The sequence below is a fragment of the Littorina saxatilis genome, linkage group LG17, assembly GCF_037325665.1.
Source record: "Littorina saxatilis isolate snail1 linkage group LG17, US_GU_Lsax_2.0, whole genome shotgun sequence".
Lineage (NCBI taxonomy): Eukaryota > Metazoa > Mollusca > Gastropoda > Littorinimorpha > Littorinidae > Littorina > Littorina saxatilis.
The window spans coordinates 37,176,853-37,202,914 of NC_090261.1; the positions used below are offsets into that span (position 1 = coordinate 37,176,853).

Sequence of the window (26,062 nt, forward strand, 5' to 3'; positions counted from 1 at the left end):
CTGTGCAAGTATTTCTTATTTTTTCTCTGCAGGCCAAGGGTGCTTTACATTTTGGAACCTGTAACAAAATTAATTTGTATGGTTAAAATGGCCCAGTTAAATAAAGAAATATCACCTTCGTAACATGGTTTCCACTGGTACACAGCTCTGAAGAATAACCCATATACAAGTGAAAGCTATCGTGTCGTGTGCACCATCACAGATCTGTCCAGGATTTTTACATGGGATAACATCTTCTTTTAACTTGGACGCGAACCATCCCGGCTGCTTAAAGTTCAGAGTAAACTGAGTGAACATTTTTGATGAATGAATTCTGCTGTAAGTGACACCTACTAGGTCAAGCTGCAAAATTAATTCAACAAAAATTCCCACTTTGCTAGGACACTGCCAGGCTGTTGGTTGTAGATATTAGCCGTCTTCCAAAGTCATGTGAAATCTTTGACGTCAAAGCTAAGAAACGTCACTCTCTAGACAGTCACGATAGCAATGACATGTAAGTTCTAATACTTCTTCCAGGGGATACAGCAAGCACAAAAATGTTTCATGAATGACGTTGGTCTCGGTGACTGTGGCAACATAAGCAGTTAAAAATCAGGTCTCTGCCAGACTACTTTGACACGACTTACGTCATATAGGTACTAACGTGTGAATTGAACGGTATTGAGAAAATACATCATTATTTTCCTTTATATTAGTATACAAGATACAAGATACAAGATACAAGATATTTATTCACCAATTTTGCAAAAGGATTTCATCTTGGCACGGCACGGTAAAAATAAAATAAAAACCAACCAGACACATATGCAGACACACATCACCATGCATGCATACATACGTACATTACACTGTCATGCACACACAGACACAACTCACACACACACACACACACACACACACACACACACACACACACACACACACACACACACACAATTATTTACATTCTCACACATAACCAGCCACATATCTACATCACAAATTCACATCGTCGCCTTGTAAACGTAAAAACCATATCAGTTTAAAAGGGGTGCCAGTAATATCAATACAACATTAGTGAATACTAGAACAATACCTAAAATTTATAATCCATTTAAAAGTAAGTAGTACACGTAATTATGATCATATAGTCAGATCATCACATAAAATTATATAATCATGATCTAGCCAGTTAGACAGTTTAAAACAACAGTAGATCTACTCAAGCACCTGAACTTAGAGTCGCATAGCACAAAACTACTACCATCACAGAACTACTCCAGCACCTAAAAAATAAGGACCATTCCACATTGCACATATTTCCACTATCACAAGTTATGAGAACAGTAATGGAATGCAGTGAAAGGACTAAGTAACAAAAGAACCCCCCCCCCCCCCCCAAATCCTATAACTACAGTATATTACAACGTCTTCACTACAGGAGTTGTCAGTACAGCATGGGGGATGAAGCTAGAGCGAAAGCGACTAGTTCTGGCTTTCAAAGCTCTGTAGCGCCTACCAGATGGAAGAGGCTCGAAGAAGTGGTTTGCCGGGTGGGAGGGGTCGCGAACAATCTTTCCTGCTTTTCGACCTGAGCGCCACTCAAAGATAGAGGCAACGGAAGGGAAGTCACATCCCGCGATTTTGGAGGCTGTCCGCACAATGCTCTCCAGTAGCTGTTTCTCTTTCTCAGTGGTGCTGCCATACCAGACCGTGATAGAAAAACACAGGGTGGTCTCAACGACTGCGCGATAGAACTGCGCCATGATTTGCTGTGACATACGGAACTTGCGCAACTGTCTCAGGAAGTGCAGCCGCTGCTGGCACTTCTTAATGATGGACGTGGTGTTCCCGTCCCATTTCAGGTCTTCAGAGATCAGTGTGCCGAGAAATTTGAATGAAGAGACCTGTTCTACAGCTTCCCCATTTATTTCAAGGGGCAAGATGGGGTCTTTCTTTCGTCGAGGGTCGATAACGACTTCTTTTGTTTTAAGAACGTTTAGCTCGAGATCATTTTCAGAGCACCACTCAACCACTCTTTGAACCTCCCCCCGGTAAGCGTCCTCATTGGAGTCAGAAATCAGGCCTTCAATGGTGGTGTCGTCTGAGAATTTGATTATGTATGTGGATGGGTGAGCGGAGGTGCAGTCGTTGGTGAAAAGGGTGAAGAGTAGAGGGGACAGAACACAACCCTGCGGGGCACCAGTGTTTAGAGTGAGTGAGGCAGAGAGTGAGTTGTTGAGTCGGACGACCTGAGGACGGTCAAGCAAGAAGTCTAGAAGCCAGTGGCAGAGAGAGAGAGGGACATCGAGACCAATCAGTTTGTGGAGGAGCTTGTGAGGGATGATCGTGTTGAATGCGGAGGAATAATCAATGAACAACATTCTAGCGTAGGTGCGAGGGTTCTCAAGGTGCTGCAAGACAAAATGAAGACCCATGGCGACGGCATCATCGACGGACCTGTTGGCTTGGTAAGCAAACTGGAGTGGGTCAGACAGGTGACCCGTGAAAGCCCGCAGGTGCCGCAGAATCAACCGCTCCAGAACCTTCATGATGACAGATGTCAGTGCCACAGGGCGGAAGTCATTCAGCTGAGTATACGACATATAATGTTATCTCCTGGGTGGTCTCTCTCGCGTATGTAGGATACATTTCTTTATTAACACTTTCTACCCCACCTATGTTGACCAAGGTGTTTTTTTAACCGAGACCAGCTGTGCTGCAGCAGGTCACTCAGAATTGTAGTAACTGTGTATCAACACGCTGGAAAGGCGTTAGATGGTCGTTACAGGAAGCGACTGAAGCTAACAATCTGATCGGATATATCCGTACCTGGTCAGATAGAGCCATATGAGTGGGTACGGATATATCCGTACCTGGGAGACAATGAGTTAACCCAATGCTGGGAAATTCGGATCGCTTCCTCCTAATGGAAAGCTAGACGCATCAAGAGTCGCGCGACCCAGGTGTGTGCGTGTTTAGGTGAAAACAACCACCTGCACCTATGGCAGAATTAACGAGGTCTTTTAAGTGCAAATGTGGTGACACGGGGGTGGGACATGGATACCGTCTCTGAGTAATGAGAGTCTGCACATAAAGTTGGCACGTGTCCGTCCCGGCTGGATTCCACAAGTCCTCCACCAACTGAGCTACCCGGCCCTCCATTATCTTTTTCTCATATATGTTACAGAATTAATGTTCACTCTGCACAGAGACCCCCATGGCTGTTGATCTTGTTTGCCATTCTGAATACATCGCTCAACGGCTATTGCCAGTATATCTCTCTGACCGCCGACGCGAAACTCCTGCGCAAATCTATCAAAACAAGTTATCTCCTATATGCTGTTTGCGAGCCGTGTTCGCGAGACGAAAATAATTGCAGATTGGCAGACTTCGACAGTGATCTCCGTTCTGTTCTTCACAGTTAAGATAAAGACATCGTTCTAAGGTCAAAACAAGTCGAAATTTTGGGACTGCTGCCGGAAGGAGACCGTAATATATGGTTGCATCACTACAGAAAAAATCGCCTGCTTCAGCGAACGCCGAAACCAAACGGTTGGTTATCACGTGACACTTTTGCCATATTTAGAGTTGTTTGCACAGTAAATACAGCCGCGAAAAAATAGCTCCTTTGAAACTGTCTTACAAATCAATTCCGTTGTAATTTAAAAATTACACAACACCGTGAAAAATCATTATCGACGATCGCGAATCTGCTTATATCCATAACACATTACAAAAGCTCTAAATATGTTTAAAAAAAAAAATCGGTTTCCTTGCCAGACAAGGAAACTCAAGGCATCCTGTCAGGGAGAGAAGTGAGCCGAACTCATTTTGACCTGAGGTCAGGATGCTTGTTTGCGTGTCCAAGCAGAGGACTGCGCCTTTAACTAAACAGAGAACAACCACCAAGCAAAAAGTACAACTTCTTCTTGAGAAAACACGCATAATATATCAAGTGGTCTATTGCCGTACGGGCCTGTACCGTACGCAGTATTTTCTTAAACTTCAACCGGGGCGACATCTACACCCTTCGACAATGAAACTTGAGGACTCACGTCTCTACGTTGAACTTCAAGGTCACTAAAATGACATATGTAAGGGTTTCATTTACTACTGTCTTGTCGTTTTAGTCTCAAAAACGTCTGATCCTAAACAGGTTTAAGATAACAATTAAACTGAACTGACCGGAGACGAAAACACAAAAAAGATACGAATATACAAACTACAGTATTACAAACAAGTCGCGTAAGGCGAAAATACAATATTTAGTCAAGTAGCTGTCGAACTCACAGAATGAAACTGAACGCAATGCCATTTTTCAGCAAGACCGTATACTCGTAGCATCGTCAGTCCACCGCTCATGGCAAAGGCAGTGAAATTGACAAGAAGAGCGGGGTAGTAGTTGCGCTAAGAAGGATAGCACGCTTTTCTGTACCTCTCTTTGTTTTAACTTTCTGAGCGTGTTTTTAATCCAAACATATCATATGTATATGTTTTTGGAATCAGGAACCATCAAGGAATAAGATGAAAGTGTTTTTAAATTGATTTGGACAATTTAATTTTGATAATAATTTTTATATATTTAATTTTCAGAGCTTGTTTTTAATCCGAATATAACATATTTATATGTTTTTGGAATCAGCAAATGATGGAGAATAAGATAAACGTACATTTGGATCGTTTTATACATTTTTATTTTTTTTTACAATTTTCAGATTTTTAATGACCAAAGTCATTAATTAATTTTTAAGCCACCAAGCTGAAATGCAATACCGAAGTCCGGGCTTCGTCGAAGATTACTTGACCAAAATTTCAACCAATTTGGTTGAAAAATGAGGGCGTGACAGTGCCGCCTCAACTTTCACGAAAAGCCGGATATGACGTCATCAAAGACATTTATCAAAAAAATGAAAAAAACGTTCGGGGATTTCATACCCAGGAACTCTCATGTCAAATTTCATAAAGATCGGTCCAGTAGTTTAGTCTGAATCGCTCTACACACACACACACACACAGACAGACAGACAGACAGACAGACACACACACGCACATACACCACGACCCTCGTTTCGATTCCCCCTCGATGTTAAAATATTTAGTCAAAACTTGACTAAATATAAAAATCAGATTTCAGCAATCAACCTTGTGCATTGTTTAGCTAAACGTATGTGAGGCAGAAAAGAAAAAATCGGATTACCTGACAGATACCATTTCGAACCCATCTGTGACAAAATATACTCGTGCCAAAAGTGACCATTGCAAACATCCTTTGGTAACCTTTGTTATTATCGCCAAAATTTACATAACAGAATAACAAATGGAGAGGTATGCCCCCTGAAAAATAAACTAAAGCTGTTAATTACAAAGACCAACTTGATCTTTGTGACTGTCACTGGCACAGTAGGCTACACTCTCGGATAACAAGTGTGTTTACTTGCTTGCTTGCTTCTTTGTGTGTTTCTGTCATCTTTATTTTGACATCATTTTTAAACAGCAAAGGAAACTGACCTGTACCAGGGCCGGACCCAGGGGGGGGGGGGGTTCCACGGGTACCGGAACCCCACCGGAAAAAGCATGTACCTTGCTTTGAGTGGGTTTTTTTTTTACTAGTTTTAGCACCAAAACAATGCTGCTCTTAACCCTCAAAACAAGGCCCAGAATGCACCAGATTTTAACCGTTTTTCAAAAAATTTCCGGGGGAGCATGCCCCCGGACCCCCCTAGTTCGCGCGCCTGCGGCTTTGCCACTTCGCTGATTTGCCCCCCCCCCCCCCCCCCAAAAAAAAAAGGAGGAACCCCCCCCCCCTTACAACTCATTTGGTCCGGCCCTGCTGTACTGAAGCACTAAATGCGTTCGCATCTCAAAAAATACTTTCACAGTCACCCCAGAACCCCTAGCTGCACTCACCGTATTAACACCTCATGTCCCAAATACTCACTAGAACTGGGGACAAAAGTATTTAACTAGCATAGCATAGCTTCACGCACTAATAATCACATTACAACCGTACTCGTTTAGTTGGAACATAAACAGTGCCGAAACATTAAATTAAATTGAATGCCAACAGATGCGTGATGCCGAAACATTAAATGAAATGGAATGCAACAGATGCCTGAAAGATTACGAATACGTGATCCTGCAAACTCACAGTTAATCTGAATATCGCATTCTAATTTAGCAGAGCAGGGACGCAAAAAGGACAGGAGGTCAAGCTGGCTTACGCGAACGCAGACCGATAGTTAAATGACAATAGACAATAGACAAATGACAATAGACAAATTACAAATTACAATAGACAATAGACTAAATAAAACATGTACGATTCTAGTATTAAATTTGAGCTGCACTCGTTCCACACCGTTTACCATGCAGGGAACTCGAATGCGCAACTGATATAATTTTGATCGACGCAAACATGATCTTAAACACACACAGATTTAACTTTACTGTATCGAAACTTTCACAAAACACTTCCTTCACACAGTCTTTTAGGTTAACTACTTTAAAAAATATATATAAAAAAACGAAGTTATGGTAAACGAACCCTTTTTTGTTGCATGTTGATAACTCGCTTGTTTTCTTGCGAAAACGCTGCATTGTGTGCTTGGTGTTTGTTCTCTGATCAATAAACCGTTATGCCTAACTCGATCGAATACGGTTGGAGAGACATTCAGCAAAAATTAAGAACACAAAAATCAAAACTGGTCAATATTGGGAGTTTCGGCGCCTAATTTCGAGTAGTAAAGAGAGGCCATCAAGAATCACTGTAAAAAAAACAAATAACAAGAAAAAAAGACCAGTATACTAAAAAAAAATAACAAGACACAACTAAGTACGCGAGTCAGATTATATCAAATGTGAATCCGATTTACTTGTACTAGTGCGATGAGGAAATAAATCAAATTATATGATACGAAACAAAACAAGAAGGGCAAAGCCCATACGACTCACATGCTTGACCTTGACGTGACCTTGACCTTCAGGGTCAAGGTCAAATAACTAAACCTAGCAATGACATCATACACTAAGAACTGCTTTACACATTTTTCCTACCAAAATACATGTGACCTTGACCCAAGGTCAAGGTCATCCAAGGTCATGCAACACAAAGCTGTTAATTCAAGACATAGGAAGTACAATGGTGCTTATTGGCTCTTTCTACCATGAGATATGGTCACTTTTAGTGGTTCACTACCTTATTTTGGTCACATTTCATAAGGGTCAAAGTGACCTTGACCTTGATCATATGTGACCAAATGTGTCTCATGATGAAAGCATAACATGTGCCCCACATAATTTTTAAGTTTGAAACAGTTATCTTCCATAGTTCAGGGTCAAGGTCACTTCAAAATATGTATACAATCCAACTTTGAAGAGCTCCTGTGACCTTGACCTTGAAGCAAGGTAAACCAAACTGGTATCAAAAGATGGGGCTTACTTTGCCCTATATATCATATATAGGTGAGGTATTCAATCTCAAAAACTTCAGAGAAAATGGGAAAAATGGGAAAAATAGCTGTTTTTTAGACAACATTTATGGCCCCTGCGACCTTGACCTTGAAGCAAGGTCAAGATGCTATGTATGTTTTTTGGGGCCTTGTCATCATACACCATCTTGCCAAATTTGGTACTGATAGACTGAATAGTGTCCAAGAAATATCCAACGTTAAAGTTTTCCGGACGGACATCCGGACGTCCGGACGGACGTCCGGATGGACGGACGACTCGGGTGAGTACATAGACTCACTTTTGCTTCGCATGTGAGTCAAAAATGGACCTAAATCAAAAGGATAGAAAGGAAGCAAATGAAATAAGCAACGGACAAAAACAAAAGAGAGCAATATATAAAACAAAAACATTAAGTCAATCTGTCGGCCTGAAACTAAAAGATCAACACACACACAAATCAGCCAACACCGAGACTACATGTTCTATAATTATGGTCTGTTACTTACCGGCAGTTTTAAACTCTGTAAAATAACCTGAGAGGGCAGTTGTGGAAAATAATTGTGTTTTTCTCCTGAACGCTCTGGGGTCGTTTTTACATTAGTCAAGTTTTGACTAAATGTTTAACGTAAAGGGGGGAATCGAGACGAGGGTCGTGGTGTATGTGTGTGTGTCTGTGTGTGTGTGTAGAGCGATTCAGAGAAAACTACTGGATCGATCTTCATGAAACTTGACATGAGAGATCCTGAGTATGGTACCTCCAGACGTTTTTTCATTTTTTTGATAAATGTCTTTGATGACGTCATATCCGGCTTTTCGTGAAAGTTGAGGCGGCACTGTCACGCTCTCATTTTTCAACCAAATTGGTTGAAATTTTGGTCAAGTAATCTTCGACGAAGCCCGGACTTTGGTATTGCATTTCAGCTTGGAGGCTTAAAATTTAATTAATGAGTTTGCTCATTAAAGTTGTCATTAAAATCGATTTTTCGCAAACAGATTTAACATTGATTGCATCGTATTCTTCATCACATTCTGAATCTAAAAATATATACATATGTCATGTTTACTCTTAAAATGTGATCACAATTAACGAAAATAGATTAATTAGTCTTACGATTAAAATTTAAGAAATCGATCCAAAAATGATTTCATCTTATTCTTTATCATTTCCTGATTCCAAAAACATATAGATATGATAGGTTGTATTCAAAACAAACTCAGAAAGTTAACAAGAATACAGAAAAGCGCGCTTTCCTGCTTAGCACAATACGCTACCGCGCTAATCTGGCGTGTCAATATCACTACGTTTTGCACGTGGAAGGTGAGCGATTTCCTTCACGCGGGGATTGACGAAGCTGTAATGTCTTGGTGAAAAAATACAGTGCGTTCAGTTTCATTCCGTGAGTTCGACAGCTTGACTAAATGTACTAATTTCGCCTTACGCGACTTCTTTTTTTGTTCTTTCAGAACAGGAGGTGGTCCAGATTAGGGACCCTTCCCCTGCTTTGCCTGTCGGCCTATTATAAGGTTGCCGTTGCAATGCCTCGCGTTGTGTTACGAAATTAAATGATGAACTTTAATGCAGGCCACGTAAATCAACATCCTTGAAAATGACAGTGAATTTGAGGATGAAATGCACTCGAATACCACGACTACGTGATTCTGCAAACACTGAACCCTAAGCATGCCGTGAACAAATAGGGCACACAGCACAATAATTATGCAAATAACGATAAAGACACGCTTGAGGTTCTTAATACGAGTAACTTGGAATATTCAAGTTAAGAGTGGTGGACGTTAACGTTGAGGTTAGAGTAAGCCAGTGATTAAATTACGGTACGCATTACCAAACGGGTGGCGTAAAGGGTCCAAAATACAGAAAACGAGGCCTTTTCCAAAAATGAGTCTTTATTTACGAAAAAATAGGCCCTCATTTTCCAGAAATAACGTCGTATTTCTACAATAAGATAGTATATTTTCATGGACGACAAAAATGAGATTTTATTTCTGTGGTTTTGTATTTTAATCAGAATTTTCAGATTTTCAATATCCAAACTCATTACTTAATTCTTAAGCATCTAAGCTGAAATGCAATCCCATAGGCCGGGCTTCCTCAAAGATTGCTTCACCAAAATGTCTTTCATGATTTGATCGAAAAATGAGGGTATGACAGTGCCGCCTCAACTTTCACAAAAAGCCAGATATGACGTTATCAAAGACATTTATCGAAAGTCTGGGGGTATCATTTGCAGGAACACTCATGTAAAGTTTTATGAAGATAGGTCCAGTAATTTTCCTGGAATTGCTCTACACACACAAACACACACACACACACTCACACACTGACACACACACACATTTACATATATACATATATACGTGCGTACATGCATACATACATACACTGACTACCACACTCGTCTTGATTCTCAGTCTATGTTAAAACCTCTAGTCAAAACTTGACCAAATGTAAAAATGAGAGGGAGAGATTCGCCAAGCCAAAAGCGAAGGTTTGGGAGGCAAGTTTGTGTTTCTGGGTCGGGTGATCTCTTCTTCGCTAGAGACTTAGTGATGACACTATTTCGGCCTGACAAAATTCGGGTTGTCTATTTGATAAGCAAGCGAGAATGTTGGCTCTAATTCCTTAGTTGCTCTGACATGACAGATTTTCAACAGATTTATTAGAACGAATTGGTTTTGTTATCTTAGCAGAAAATAAAATTCTCTCTTTTTAACCAGTGTAACCGTGTGCCGAAACACTACGATCACCTCGGGATGCGAAGTGCAATCAAACAGGATTGAAAATGTTAGGGCTAATTTCTTAGCCCTATAAAAACTGTTATGCAAACCCGAAGGTTTCCATGAACATATAGACAATCGGAAACCACCAGACCCCATCACAAACAGAATTCCACAACTCACCAGTGTTGGCTTAAAGGCATATGTACGCGCTCCCGTGTTTACAAAGTGTAGTTTGCCCATAATCGATGTCAAACGCACCATAAGACCATGTAATGACGATATGTCGCAATGCGCGGACCATAAACATGCATTACAGCTTGTTCTAGCCTCTGAAAATGTGAGGATGTCAACAAAGACGCGGAGTTATTTCCCTTGCGTCAACGCTACCTCTGTTGGCAAATCTATAAATAGGACGATCCAGATGAAAATGAAAATGAACATATCTCAACATTGAAGGGGTCCTAGACCACAATATTTTGCAGGGAACTTAATTTAGCATGTCTCCAGCTGTTGGTAAAGCAATTAGCGTGTATATTCATCGAGTTAATATGCCTTTAAAGGCCAACAACTCGGGTGCAGAGTCTGCTGTGAAAGGAGCGGTAGCCTCCCCTGTCACACCAGTTTACGAAATAACTTATCAATTACAGGGTTCACAAACTACAAACGCGAAGCTCTAAGAACCAGAGAAAGAGAGAGAGAGAGAGAGAGAGAGAGAGAGAGAGAGAGAGAGAGAGAGAGAGAGAGAGAGAGAGAGAGAGAGAGAGAGAGAGAGAGGCGGGAGAGAAAAAGAGGGAGAGAAAGAGAGAGAGAGGACTCCAGAACTTCTATAAAGAAAATCAAGAAAAACAAAGGAGAAGCATTTGCCTATGTTCAAAGTAAACATCGTAAAGCGGTTCAGCAAGGGAAAAGGTGGTTTGGTTCATTCTTTTGATATAATTAGTATGGGGAATGGTTAGGCACATCAGTAATACATCCCACAATCGCATTCGTTACAACAAACATTTGTGAGTGTTCAAAGGTATACAATATGACTGCCTTTATTGTAAACAGAGGCGCAGATTTTCAGTATGACGCACTTCGTAGTTTACTAAACTTATTGCACCGATTTTCGTGCCAACTAAAACATTCATCCCCGTGTCATTTCAGTGGAGTGGAAGGGGGGCCAGGAAGCATACAAATGTCCGTGGTGACGCCGAGACAGAGGTCGCTATAACATGTCTTTATTTACATACACCAGACGGCAGTGTCTGTTGACACATGCAAAAGAAAAGAAAACAACATAAGAACATGACGTAATAAAGTGCAAACGCACTAAGCATAACAATTCATCACAACCATAACAAACATTCAGCAGTAAAACTAACAAAGAAAGGGGGGGGGGGGGGGCGATGGGGAGACAGAACTAAAATTCTCTACACAATAGATAGCTCAGGATACGCGTCACGCCTTATGGTCTACAACCAGCGTGACAGGGGCCGATAACTCTACAACCAGTTACTAGAGGGGGAGCTACGCTATCTCAGTCTGTGTCACCAGGTATGGTACTGAAGGAATGGCAATTTCAGCTGAAATAAAGCCGGGGGTCCAGGGGGCTATTCAAGCCCCCTGGCGGGGTCAAGGGGCAGCGCCCCTTGTGGGGGTCAGGGGGCAACGCCCCCTGAAGCTGACGACTTTTTACTAATTCAAATGTGTTTAGTGCCCTCTCCTTGAAGCTGAGAGGGATATAAGTGAAAGATAACAAGGCTTGAGTAAGAAAAAATAATAATCTCAAGTCAATCAGCAAATTTTTATTTTTAATTTTTTTTTAATTTTTTTTTCTCGGATTTTCGTTTTCGGCGGATTTCCGCCGATCGGCGGAAGAGTACCATGCCTGGTCACACAGCATGTGACGCGCACACAACACTACCTACTAACATAGAACATAGACTGATTTTGTAGTGACAGGCATATATATACGACCCATTCGCGAAATCAACGACCTCTCTGTGTCTCTCTGCAGCCTGTCCCTCCGTGCGCGCCGCCTCACCCTCTCTTACAGCATTTACAGCTTTGTTGCGTCAGTGCAATCTACTCTATAATTCTTAAATCATGTCAAATGAACTTACATTTTTCATTTAAGCAATGTACGTATTGTATGATATGTTCTTACTTTCATTTTATCATAATCATGTAGCAGTAGTTTTTTTTACTGGCTTATTCTTTAGCAATTTTAGACTAGTCCCTCAAGTTTAGGGCGAGGGCCAGATGTAAAAAAGCAGATAATAATAATAATAATAATAATGCAAACTTTTATAGCGCTATTCTAGAATTTAATGTCTACTCTTAGCGCTTTACAATGCATACATCGACCAAGCATACTATACACGCACAGGCAAAGAAACCGACCAAACATAACCAACAAACTATACATGCACAGGCAGAGAAAACGACCAAACATACAATACACGCACAGGCAAAGATAACGACCAAACATAAGCAAACATACTATGACCAAACATAACCAACATACTATACGCGCGCAGGCAAAGAAAACAATCAGCACAATCATGTAATAATTACTGACAACTAATAATGCAGGCATACAGTGACAGTCCAATACACAGACTAAGCACAAGAACCACAGTAGGCTTCTATATAAAAACGTGTCAACAGTACTATTTACACACACAGAAACAGTGCTGACACAAAGCGCAGAAAATATATATACACAGATCACTGCTTACTCTATTACCCTCGTTAACTAAAGAATTGTTCTTGTTCTTGTTCTTCTTCTCCTCTCTCTCTCAGTCTCTCTTTCCTCTCTCTCTCTCTCTCTCTCTGTGTCTCTCTCTCTCTCTCTCTCTCTCTCTCTCTCTCTCTCTCTCTCTCTCTCTCTGTGTCTCTCTCTCTCTCTCTCTCTCTCTCTTGCAACCAGACAAAAACACCAGATTTCTCCACTCAAACTAAATCTTACTATTGGTACGCAATCAATTGAACAAGTTCAACAGCATCGCGTTTTAGGGGTAATTATTGATTGTGAATTCAAGTGGCAGGCACAATTACAGCATATCTGCAAGAAAGTAGCCAAGAACGTTTTCCTCCTATCCAAGTTTAAAGCAGTTTACGGACAGAAGGACTCTGGAAATGTTCCACCATGCTCATGTAATGCCTCACATTAATTATGTTTTGACGCTCTGGGATGGCAGCAGTGATGTCCACTTGAAAAAGTTAGACTCTCTCTATCGTCGCTCGGCCAAACTCATCGTTTATTTGTTTGCTTAACGCCCAGCCGACCACGAAGGGCCATATCAGGGCGGTGCTGCTTTGACATTTAACGTGCGCCACACACAAGACAGAAGTCGCAGCACAGGCTTTCATGTCTCACCCAGTCACATTATTCTGACACCGGACCAACCAGTCCTAGCACTAACCCCATAATGCCAGACGCCAGGCGGAGCAGCCACTAGATTGCCAATTTTAAAGTCTTAGGTATGACCCGGCCGGGGTTCGAACCCACGACCTCCCGATCAACTCAACTCAACTCAACTTTATTAATCCATATGGAAATTATGTTGTAACAATACTCATTTCCAATCAAAAGAATAAGAATGCATACTAAACACAGTCTCACTAACGCAAACAGTCATCCATCAAGTCAAGTCTGCCAACTCACAACTCACTCACACAACAACAGCAACAGCAATACAATTTAACAAAAACCATAATTCCAATAACAACAAGTCGCGTAAGGCGAAAATACAATATTTAGTCAAGTAGCTGTCGAACTCACAGAATGAAACTGAACGCAACGCAACGCAGCAAGACCGTATACTCGTAGCATCGTCACTCCACCGCCTGTGGCAAAGGCAGTGCACGTGGAATTGACAAGAAGAGCGGGGTAGTGGTTACGCTATGCTGCATAGCACGCTTTTCTGTACCTCTCTTCGTTTTAACTTTCTGAGCGTGTTTTTAATCCAAACATATCATATCTATATATTTTTGGAATCAGGAACCGACAAGGAATAAGATGAAAGTGTTTTTAAATTGATTTCGAAAAAAAAATTTTGATAATAATTTTTATATATTTAATTTTCAGAGCTTGTTTTTAATCCGAATATAACATATTTATATGTTTTTGGAATCAGCAAATGATGGAGAATAAGATAAACGTAAATTTGGATCGTTTTATAAATTTTTATTTTTTTTTACAATTTTCAGATTTTTAATGACCAAAGTCATTAATTAATTTTTAAGCCACTAAGCTGAAATGCAATACCGAACCCCGGGCTTCGTCGAAGAGTACTTGACCAAACTTTCAACCAATTTGGTTGAAAAATGAGGGCGTGACAGTGCCGCCTCAACTTTCACGAAAAGCCGGATATGACGTCATCAAAGACATTTATCAAAAAACTGAAAAAAACGTTCGGGGATTTCATACCCAGGAACTCTCATGTCAAATTTCATAAAGATCGGTCCAGTAGTTTAGTCTGAATCGCTCTACACACACACACACACACACGCACGCACACACACACATACGCACATACACCACGACCCTCGTTTCGATTCCCCCTCGATGTTAAAATATTTAGTCAAAACTTGACTAAATATAAAAAGACGTCCAAGAGTCCACCTCCACATCCACGCACACACAAGGTTTACAAAGCACCACATGTCGACTAGAACACCGCACATTTGGGCTACGGTAATACAGTTACTAAAAATACATACATTACAGATAACCCAGCAACAGAGTACAGTAATAATTATGACAGAGAAACATGATAGAGGCCTCTAACATGTGATTGGTTGAAAGCATGGATAGCTCTGGGAACAAAAGAATTGCGGAAACGTGACGTTCTAGCAACCATAGCCCTCAGTCTACCACTCCTGTCAATGCGTCGAGAGTCAAATTCAGGTTTCAGTGGGTGTGTCTCGTCAGCCAAAATTGAGGTCAGTCGGTGTGTCAGTGTCTCTGGCAAACTGATTCAATGGTCTCATTGTTTCCTGCCTACAACAGATCCAGCCTTCTTGACTAGCTTTTCTAGCCTGTCACTATCCTGTTTACTAAGGTTACCCCCCCAGCACACACATGCATATGTCAACACGCTACCAACAGTGGACAGATAGAACATTTGCAGGATGTCATTACGAACAGAGAACGATCTAAGCTCCCTTAGACAGTACATGCGCGTGTGCGCTTTCTTCAAGATTTGGTCACGGGGCGGACGCCTTACCACTTGGCCAACCGTGCCGGTCGTCAAACTCATCGTAAAGGATAATACCTCAACAGATATGAAATTACAAATGCTTAACTTTCTTCCACTGGAAAAGCATCTCAAGTTAAACAAAGTCATTTTCATGCATAAATTGTATTACGGGAAAGTGCCGATTTACATTACATCATTATTTAATAAAGCTACCCACAGATATGGGTCGGTCAACTTGATCCCACCGATTCCACGAATTGACCTGTATAAGACCAGTCTTGCTTTTTCGGGTACTTCAGTTTGGAATTCACTTCCATCATCCTTTAAGCACTTAAAGTCATTAAAAAGTTTTAAAAAATGTGTTAAAAACCACTTAATGTCTGAGTAGTTTAACGCCTTTTGATTTACCACACTTAGTATTACGTCAAAGATATGCTGTGCATTGTATATTCTGAACATATTTTTGTTGTACTATTGCTACATGTTCGATTGCTACCTGCTTGAATTTATAATTACCTGCATAGTATGCATTTGATTTTATGAATAACCACATATGTATGCTCTTCATCATCATCATCATCATCATCATTATCATCATTATCATCGTCATCATCATCATCATTATTATCACTTGCTGAAGTTTTCCAACCTCCTTTTTTTGTTGGTTAACTTTTTAACTTTTAATTTTTTAATCATATAATTGTGTGTCTATGCGTCCCAAGGACAGATTGTAAGAAAAGGCGTAGCCTTAAATCTTAATCCTTGTTAAATAAAGTTCAATTCAATTCTCTCTCCTCTCTCTCTCTCTCTCCTCTCTCTCTTTCAGTCTCTCTCATTCTCTCTCAGTCTCTATCTCCTCTCTCTCTCTCTGCCTCTGTCTCTCTCCTCTATCTCTCTCTCTCTCTCTCTCCTCTCTCTCTGTCTCTATTGTTACTATTCCTGTTAGTGTACATATGCGTGCGCGAGTGTAGTATGCTTCGTATGGTATTTTTATCTGTTGTCTTATTATTTGTTTTGTCTTTTAATGTGCACCACACTGAAATTTCTCTGTATGAGATAATAAAGTATTCGTATTCGTATTCTCTCTCTCTCACCTCTCTCTCTCTGTCTCTCTCTATCCTCTCTCTCTCAGTCTCCCTCTCTCCCTCTCTCTCAGTCTCGTGTACAACGTGCTCTCTGAGTCTCGCTCTTCTTCGCGGGGGGTGGGGGGTGGGGTTGGGGCATGACCTTGGAAATGGGGGGGGGGGGGGGGGGAGGGAGGGGGTGTATAATTACTTTATTAACATACGTCCCATAGTTTCTTTTACCACAAACCAATGTTGGAATTCTTTAGTTTTATAAGGCCTTTGTCCTGTTCATAGTGCTACTGCTAGTGATGTCCGATTCGCGGTAGGTCAGAACGGCAATTAGTTGCAGACGCACGAGCAAAAAAGGACCTAATCAGTTACAGTGTTCACCATGGAAAGGTAAAAAATTAAATAAAAAAGTATAACATAAACAAGAGTGAAGAGAACACTCAAAGAGACGCGCGTACACACACACAAACACACACAAACACACATACTACACACACACATATCCTTAGCGGATTATGACTTTATTCAGTTATTCTGCAGTAAAACGGAAATGCTGGAGAAAAACTGTTTGTTTCTGCAGCATTTCTGCATAATGTCATCTTTCGCGAGAGCAACGTTTTTTTCTGCAGTAAAACAGTTTTACTGCAGTAAAATTGAAATCAAGAATGCTGCAGTAAAACGGTGATGTTTTACTGGAGAAAAACTGTTTACACTTTTTCTTCAGCATTTTGGCATTATTCAGTTTTTCTGCAGAAAAACAGAAATGCTGGAGAAAAACTGTCTTTTCTGCAGCATTTCTGCATAATGTCATCTTTCGCCGAAGCAACGGGTTTTTCTGAAGCAAAACATTTTACTGCAGTAAAATTGAAATCAAGAATGCTGCAGTAAAACGGTGCTGTAGTTTTACTGCAGAAAACCTGTTAACACTTTTTCTGCAGCATTTTGTACTGGCTCATTATAATGTTGGAGCACGCGAGCCCCCCTCTGTCGAGAGATGGACTCATCCAGAATTACCAATAGTTGTGCGTGACACGAATGTATTTTGTCTGTCTGACTTCCTTTCCGCCGGAAGTTCAAAGTTTCAAATTAAACAATGGCATCTGTCAGCAACATTGTCACATTTTCCCAGACGAACGCAGTAGTCCACTTCGTGTTCGATTTGCTTCAGAAATTGTTCACGTTCGGCCGCCATTGTGAAGTTGAATATAATGCCCTTATGCTACACGCCTTCTGATTGGTACACTGCGGAACAAACTATTATACTATCCCAGGGGGCGACGAATACAAACACTACTTTACAAGGTCGTTCGTTTTTCTCCAGAAAAACTGTCACAGACTATTCTGAAGAAAAAGTTAATCGCAATAATGCTGCAGAAAACCAAGTAAACATTATGCTTCAGAAAAACTGTTTTACTGCAGTAAAAAAACAGCTTCTGCGAAAGATGACATTATGCAGAAATTCTGCAGAAAAGACAGTTTTTCTCCAGCATTTCGATTTTTCTCCAGAATAACTGAATAATGTCATAATCCGCCAAGAGCCAGTACAAAATGCTGCAGAAAAAATGTACCGGTAAACAGGTTTTCTGCAGTAAAACAACAGCACCGTTTTACTGCAGCATTCTTGATTTCAATTTTACTGCAGTAAAATGTTTTACTGCAGAAAAAAACACTGCTTTCGGCGAAAGATGACATTATGCAGAAATGCTGCAGAAAAGAACGGGTTTTCTCCAGCATTTGTCTTTTCTGCAGAATAACTGAATAAAGTCATAATCCGCTAGGAATACACACACATCCCGCACATGCATACACACACACACACACACACACACACACAAATCCCGCGCGCGCACGCACATCCATACCGCACACACACACGGTACACATTTCAAAACTGGCATCTTATTTAATATCCTTCTCTTTTGGAAAGGCCCGTCAGTGAAAAAAAAACTGTTGCAATCAGTCTACTGGTAAAAGAAACTGTATGCCTACCTCAATCAGCCTGTCCGCCACCGGCTGAACATTCACAACTTGTTTGGGAAATTCCATGACGTCATCTAATTAATATTAATATTGGTCACGTGTGTAAAACAACGCGGGACTGTCTGCCATCTTGTGTCACCAGCCTAGCACGTACACTGATGTAACTGAGTGGTTCCAGAAACTGAGAAAGATAATAAACCTCACGTCTAACTAAACTAAAGTCTTGTTGTGTTAGTAGTATGAAGTGAAACTACAGCATCCAACACACAACTGATACACATCCGTTGCTTATCAAAACAAAAAGCACACTCTTGAAATTCGGCGCTGAAACGGTGTATCCGTTTGACGGCGTAGATGATGGTTCATGAATTTGTTCCCAGGTTGTTATGCACATGTGTCGCTGCCGTACTGTCACGTTTTAGCGGTTCACTGTGACTCAACAAAACCCCTGCTGCTGTCCTCAAGGTCAGGCGAGGGACAAAGCACTCTGGCAGAGCTTTCGTAAATGGCTTCCGTTTAAAATAGTTTCGTTTTCGGCAAGAAAATAAACGGCAGTCAGCTGATTAACTTGAATACATCGGCAGCAAAATTTAGCAATCAAAGTCTGGTGAATAAAACAGTTAGGTCCTACTTCCTTAACAACTGAAGAGCAACGAGAGGTGATGGATAGACAGGTTCAAAAACAATCACAACAATCATTGACATGACAATGGCTGTGTTCTGCGCGAACTTAGAATCCGGTTTCATTCTAGAATGGACCGGGTCCAGGTTGGAATTCTAACCCTGCGCAAGTACAGGGGTGCCATTCTAGAATGAAACCCTTGTTGCTGGTCCATTCTAGAATCGGCCGTGCGCAAGGTTGGAATTTGGGTCCAAGTTGGAATGGTCATTTCAGTTAGACTATCACACAACCAAAGCCACAAATGTGGATTTTCTGTTTGTTTTTGTTTTTTGTGTGTTTGGTTGGGTGTTTTTTTCGGGTTTTTTACACTTTACTCAAAGACATCGTGAATTGGGATTGTGATGTTCTGAAAGTGATTACGATTTTGAGAGACACTCAGCACTGATCGCTACGAACGGAAATTTCCGGACTGACAGTGTTTTGCCGATCTCGCTTGTAACTTTTAATCTTATTCATATACATGAAGTTGGTCTTCTGAATTGTGAAGATATAATGTCAACTTTTTTTTAAACCTGTGACAACAGCTCTATAACTCACTCTGTCCTTCTGTTGGTCTGTCTGTCGGTTAGTCGGTCTGACCGTCTGTCTGTCTGTCTGTCAAAAAAATTGTCAAAAAACCGGACATTTCCGAGAGGGAGACAGCGCTGACATTGCAAGCGGCCGCAACCGGCTCTCATCACAAAAACAACAGCCCTGCAAACAATACCGCCCTGGTAGTCCCCCTTGCTATGGTCTGCCTTTGTTTATTGCGTACTCAGGAGTGTCAACTTTCTTGACATGACATGACATCGCAAGATCGCCAAAGGATTTTTTTCAGGGGTAGACAAATCAGCCCCATTTTATCAAAGGGAAGGTGCAGGTGGAGATAATTCAAGGGAAGACAACTCTGTCTTACCTACAAACATTACGGCCCCCTTTATTCAAGGGTTTCATTCTAGAATGGCACCCCTGTACTTGCGCAGGGTTAGAATTCCAACCTGGACCCGGTCCATTCTAGAATGAAACCGGATTCTAAGTTCGCGCAAAACAGCTGCATGGCACTGGCAGCCCAAAAATTCAATACAGTCTGTAGTGTCATCGTATTTTTCGCTGCTATCAAGCTCAAAGCGTAACACGCAAAGAAAGAAAGTGATGATAAATCCTCTTTACTGTGTATTTGAATACATCATTGAACTATCAATTTACTTACCTCTTTCGCAGGTTGCTGTCAGTTGAATTTAAAAGTATGCATGCTGCAGTCACTGCTCTTTGTGTACGGTAGACTGCAGTGAGCGAGTTTTAGCGTCAACTAAGGTGACTCGAGTCGAACCGGAGGTCGCAAAAACTCGGTCCGGTACGACTGGAGTGACGTCACCGGTTAACCAACTTTCAACCTTGCTTCCTGCGTAGGGTCTCTCCAGTTCCAAGATGGCTGCCAAGGCGAGGTGAGAAACTTCTGCAAATATTTTTTGACAAAGTTACGGATTGTGAGAAGACATTTGTTGTAAATCACTTAGCCTTTCAAAAATTAAGGATACTGGGTTGGATACTGTCTTGGTTTTAATGCATTTTATTTTAGCAGTGATGTTTATTTTGGGAAGAAATGAGGTCAACAGGAGTTTGGGTGCGATTTCGGCTCAAATGTACTTTAGCGCCCTGAACTTTTACCCGGCTGTTTTGTGCTCGATTTTCACGCTCACTTCTTCATTGACGTTCGATTACATTCACATCAACAATAAAACAGTACTGCTTGCGGTTCATCATCGTCGTCCATCAACTCTCCACAACAGTAAATCCGTAACGCGCTTGTCGCCATCTTGTTGCAAGGGACGCGACTGGACACAACCCAACAGCGTTTCCGCGAAGAAAAAACCCAGACATGCGCAGTGACCCTACCGTAGCTCAACACTGTTCCTCGCGAAAACTCGCTCAGAGTGTGGGATATCTATGGTACAACGGAGCGCCCCCTGCTGCCAAAAATGTGACTAGCCGCACATGCGCACTCGAAACTCCGAAGGGGTGTACAGTACTCCCCGGTTAACGTCACCACCGTTTAAGGTCACCTCTGATAACATCAATCAGGGTGTTGGTCCCGACCTAAAGCCTTCTTTGTATGACTAAGAAAACCTGATCAAGCGAAACTGAAAGGAAAAAAATCTCCCAATTTTGCGGCCTTGACAGGTTTTTTCTCCATATGACGTCAAAAGAGAAGGGACGCACAAATGTAAACGTCATCAGATTACATGTATTCGGGAACCTCACGCTCACCTAAACGGCTTCGCACTGAAAAGTGCCTCTGCGGGTCAAGGGCCGAATGCCAAGCAAAAAGGACAGTCTGATGTTACGGCCGCAAGCTTTACTTTCTCGGTCGCAGGTATAGTCAGGTCGATCGTCAATTCCCGATTTTGACCTTAACCCCTCAAAAAATACCTCGGAGAATGTTTTGACTGTTTTGAACTCTGTGATGTCTGTAGATTACAGATCCGACGGATGACACTCTGTCATCCTTGGGCATTTTGATGTATTCAAGATGACTGCAAAATAGTCGAAACTGCATGCTATAAACTAGCAGAACTGTATTCATTTATGTTTTCCGGGAGATAAAACGGGAGTTAATAATTATGCATAACAACAGTTACATGATTAGCAGACACTATAACCCGAATGGCTGGTCTGTTGAGGGACCGTTAAAACTGGTTAACGGAGCAGGATGATATAGTTAGTTTTAGCAATATATTTTTTCAGTTACAGCTAATGGTTTAAGCTTATATGTGTTGTGGGCTTTGATTACTGTTGCACTTTGCTTGACCTTCATCGCATTTCAAGGTCATATGAATGTCAAATGTTCATTCAAATGATAAAGGATTATACTATTTTTGAAGATAAAATGACGAAATGTCTTCTTAAAACTTGCCATGAATAAAAACGTTCACCAACACTGAAGGTCACACGTTTTCAAGGTCAAACAATTTCAAGGTCATATATTTTAATGTCTGCAAAACCATCACTTAGCACGTGCATCACTACAAAGATCACTGTCAAGAAGACGAAGCTGAGATTGTATGGCAATGTAACAAGAACAGGCGGGCTCTCCAAGACCATCTTACAGGGTATGGTGCGCGGAAAGAGAAGATAAGAGAAGACAAATGAACAGAGGGACAGATATCATTACAGAGTGGATTGGGAAATGTTTTGCAACTTCCCAAAAATTGCTCACAGCCGCCAGAGGTGGAGACAGCTTATGAAGCGCTCGTCGTTGAAGTGACCCTACCATCTGGTGGGTTCCAGAATCAATGAGTGACTTGGTCGGTGAGCAAGCAGATAACAACTTAATCCTGGAAAAGTGGCTGTAATACCCAGAATAACTTAAAGTTATCTTGTGCTCTTTTTAAAAAAAAGATCTAGTCAGGTGAGGAATGTATACATCAGATGAAAGGCCTTGTAAGGTGTCACAGCGCCAAGCGATTGACACCATATACACAGTGTTGTGTCAGTTAGTGACGCCCCGAGGAGGTGTATTAGGCGTCATGTCAAGAGGCTAAACCTGATGTACCATGTCTCATATACAAAAGACCTCTATCTCATAACGTAAAGGTCATGGCGACGAACCAGGGATACTGGTTAGTATGCACTTTACCTCGCCGATGACCACACAGGATGATGTGTAGTTTACCACTCCAGATGACCAGGTGGGATGACCACGCTGGTTTACCACACAAGATGACATGGTCATGCAGTGAGTTTCCAGTTTGAGGGCAGCCACCATCGATCCTTTTTTCAATTGCTGAAATGGTAGCGGATGACTATGCCTGATGACCAATAAATGACCACGCCCGATGATTACGTAGGATGTCATGTAGATTACCAGTACGGGTGACCGGTGAGAATTGCCAGTGCGGATGACCAGTGTGGATGACCTGTGCAGATGACCATGAAGGATGACCAGTGCAGATGACCAGTGCGGATTACCGGTGCGGATGTCCAGTGCAGATGATCATGAAACATGACCAGTGCGGATGACGAGTGCGGATGATTAGTGTGGACGACCAGTGCAGATTATCATGGACGATGACTAGTGCAGATGACCAGTACAGATGATCATGAAGGATGACCTGTGCGGATGACCAGTGCAGATAATCATGAAGGATGAATAGTGCGGATGACCGATGCAGATGATCACAAAAGGATGACCAGTGCGGATGACCGCAAATGATGACCAGTGTGGATGACCGATCCAGATGACCAGTGCTGGTGACCGGTGAAGGTGACTGTTGCACATACCCAGTGCGGATGACTACGATGGATGACCAGTGCGGATTTGTGCAATTTCCAAGGAGTAGACATCGACATAAGATGGCACACGCACATTGACCGACTGCGCAACTACAGCATGCTGTTGCACATGGTAAATTTCTCCACAGCCACACTTCAAAATTAGCATGACTTCAGTTGGTGTAGGTTCTACTCCAGGCGGTTTTCTGCCCATCCTACAACCACCCAGAGTCAACCGGATCAAGATTTGGAAGATCCCCGTAGAATTGCAATACAGCCCTTTTCAGATGGACGTTCAGCAATGGGCTGATGTGGGCGGTAGTTTTTGATTTATGTGGACTGGTGCTTGGAGGTTCTAGCTAGCCAGGTTTCATATCTCTCACGTGATATGTTGTTTGAGATTTTGCACCTGTAGCACTCGCTTACAAACTGCGACATTTGCTGAAAGACTTCACCGATTTTCACGCATGGATCTTCTGCAGAGAAATTAAGCACTCCTACGAACACACTGGTTAATGAACAGCTGTCACCAGATGGCATACGCTTCCATCTAAAATAGCTCTATCGCCTGGTAAACAATCAAATCGGAGAAAACTAGTCTCTCACGATGTTCTTTGATCATCGCCCGCCATTTTGTAAGATCAATTTACAAGTTTTATCTTCGACAGTGAAACCTGTGCTTTGGAACACCATACGCACTAATCACAAGTCCACGAATAACGCAGGTTTCACATCTTCTCAGCCTGGATGTAATTCCATACACACTCATGTGCAAATTGTTTCCATTTAGCAGAATGAAACACGTCAAATGCCTTTGTTTTTTGTCTTGGAAGAGGAGCTCAAGTACGGACACGGACAACACTACAGGCCATACTGTACGTGTCGTCATATTACTCATTACGTTTTCCCGACGTCATGAAGTTATGACGCCATTCTAGCCCTTTTTTCTATGGAATGCCTTTTGTGTCTAAACAAAAAAATCAACATTTGCTAATTTTCCTATAATTAATTTTGTCTCAATTTGCCCAAGGATTTAAAGATGTCATCCTGCGGATTTGTAAACTTCAGGAGTTAAACTACCCAAAACCATTAAAACATTTTCCGAGGTATTTTTCAAGTAATAGTCCTTACGGCAGGGCAATAACCCCTTGAAAAATACCTCGGAAAATGTTTTAATGGTTTTGGGTAGTTTAACTCCTGAAGTTTACAAATCCGCAGGATGACATCTTTAAATCCTTGGGCAAATTGAGACAAAATTAATTATAGGAAAATTAGCAAATGTTGATTTTTTTGTTTAGACACAAAAGGCATTCCATAGAAAAAAGGGCTAGAATGGCGTCATAACTTCATGACGTCGGGAAAACGTAATGAGTAATATGACGACACGTACAGTATGGCCTGTAGTGTTGTCCGTGTCCGTACTTGAGCTCCTCTTCCAAGACAAAAAACAAAGGCATTTGACGTGTTTCATTCTGCTAAATGGAAACAATTTGCACATGAGTGTGTATGGAATTACATCCAGGCTGAGAAGATGTGAAACCTGTGTTATTCGTGGACTTGCGATTAGTGCGTATGGTGTTCCAAAGCACAGGTTTCACTGTCGAAGATAAAACTTGTAAATTGATCTTACAAAATGGCGGGCGATGATCAAAGAACATCGTGAGAGACTAGTTTTCTCCGATTTGATTGTTTACCAGACGATAGAGCTATTTTAGATGGAAGCGTATGCCATCTGGTGACAGCTGTTCATTAACCAGTGTGTTCGTAGGAGTGCTTAATTTCTCTGCAGAAGATCCATGCGTGAAAATCGGTGAAGTCTTTCAGCAAATGTCGCAGTTTGTAAGCGAGTGCTACAGGTGCAAAATCTCAAACAACATATCACGTGAGAGATATGAAACCTGGCTAGCTAGAACCAGTCCACATAAATCAAAAACTACCGCCCACATCAGCCCATTGCTGAACGTCCATCTGAAAAGGGCTGTATTGCAATTCTACGGGGATCTTCCAAATCTTGATCCGGTTGACTCTGGGTGGTTGTAGGATGGGCAGAAAACCGCCTGGAGTAGAACCTACACCAACTGAAGTCATGCTAATTTTGAAGTGTGGCTGTGGAGAAATTTACCATGTGCAACAGCATGCTGTGGTTGCGCAGTCGGTCAATGTGCGTGTGCCATCTTATGTCGATGTCTACTCCTTGGAAATTGCACAAATCCGCACTGGTCATCCATCGTAGTCATCCGCACTGGGTATGTGCAACAGTCACCTTCACCGGTCACCCGCACTGGTCATCTGGATCGGTCATCCACACTGGTCATCATTTGCGGTCATCCGCACCGGTCATCCTTTTGTGATCATCCGCATCGGTCATCCGCACTATTCATCCTTCATGATCATCTGCACTGGTCATCCGCACAGGTCATCCTTCATGATCATCTGTACTGGTCATCTGCACTAGTCATCGTCCATGATAATCTGCACTGGTCATCCGCACTAATCATCCGCACTGGTCATGTTTCATGATCATCTGCACTGGACATCCGCACCGGTAATCCGCACTGGTCATCTGCACTGGTCATCCTTCATGGTCATCTGCACAGGTCATCCACACTGGTCATCCGCACTGGCAATTCTCACCGGTCACCCGTACTGGTAATCTACATGACATCCTGCGTAATCATCGGGCGTGGTCATTTATTGGTCATCAGGCATAGTCA

At 41.8% G+C, this 26,062-nt stretch overlaps 1 protein-coding gene across 5 annotated transcripts in view; it reads right to left on the reverse strand.

The window, feature by feature from the left end:
- LOC138951649 (xanthine dehydrogenase/oxidase-like) overlaps positions 1-20,811 on the reverse strand; it is a 104,463-nt gene extending 83,652 nt beyond the window's left edge. For 4 of the 5 annotated variants that reach the window (XM_070323186.1, XM_070323184.1, XM_070323187.1 and 1 more), the window contains exon 1: positions 18,425-20,118. The gene's annotated coding sequence lies outside the window, so the exon portion shown is untranslated. Of the gene's footprint in view, positions 1-18,424; positions 20,119-20,286 lie in introns of those variants that run through there. The other variant, XM_070323185.1, reaches the window with a different exon arrangement.
- Positions 20,812-26,062: the final 5,251 nt, after the last annotated feature.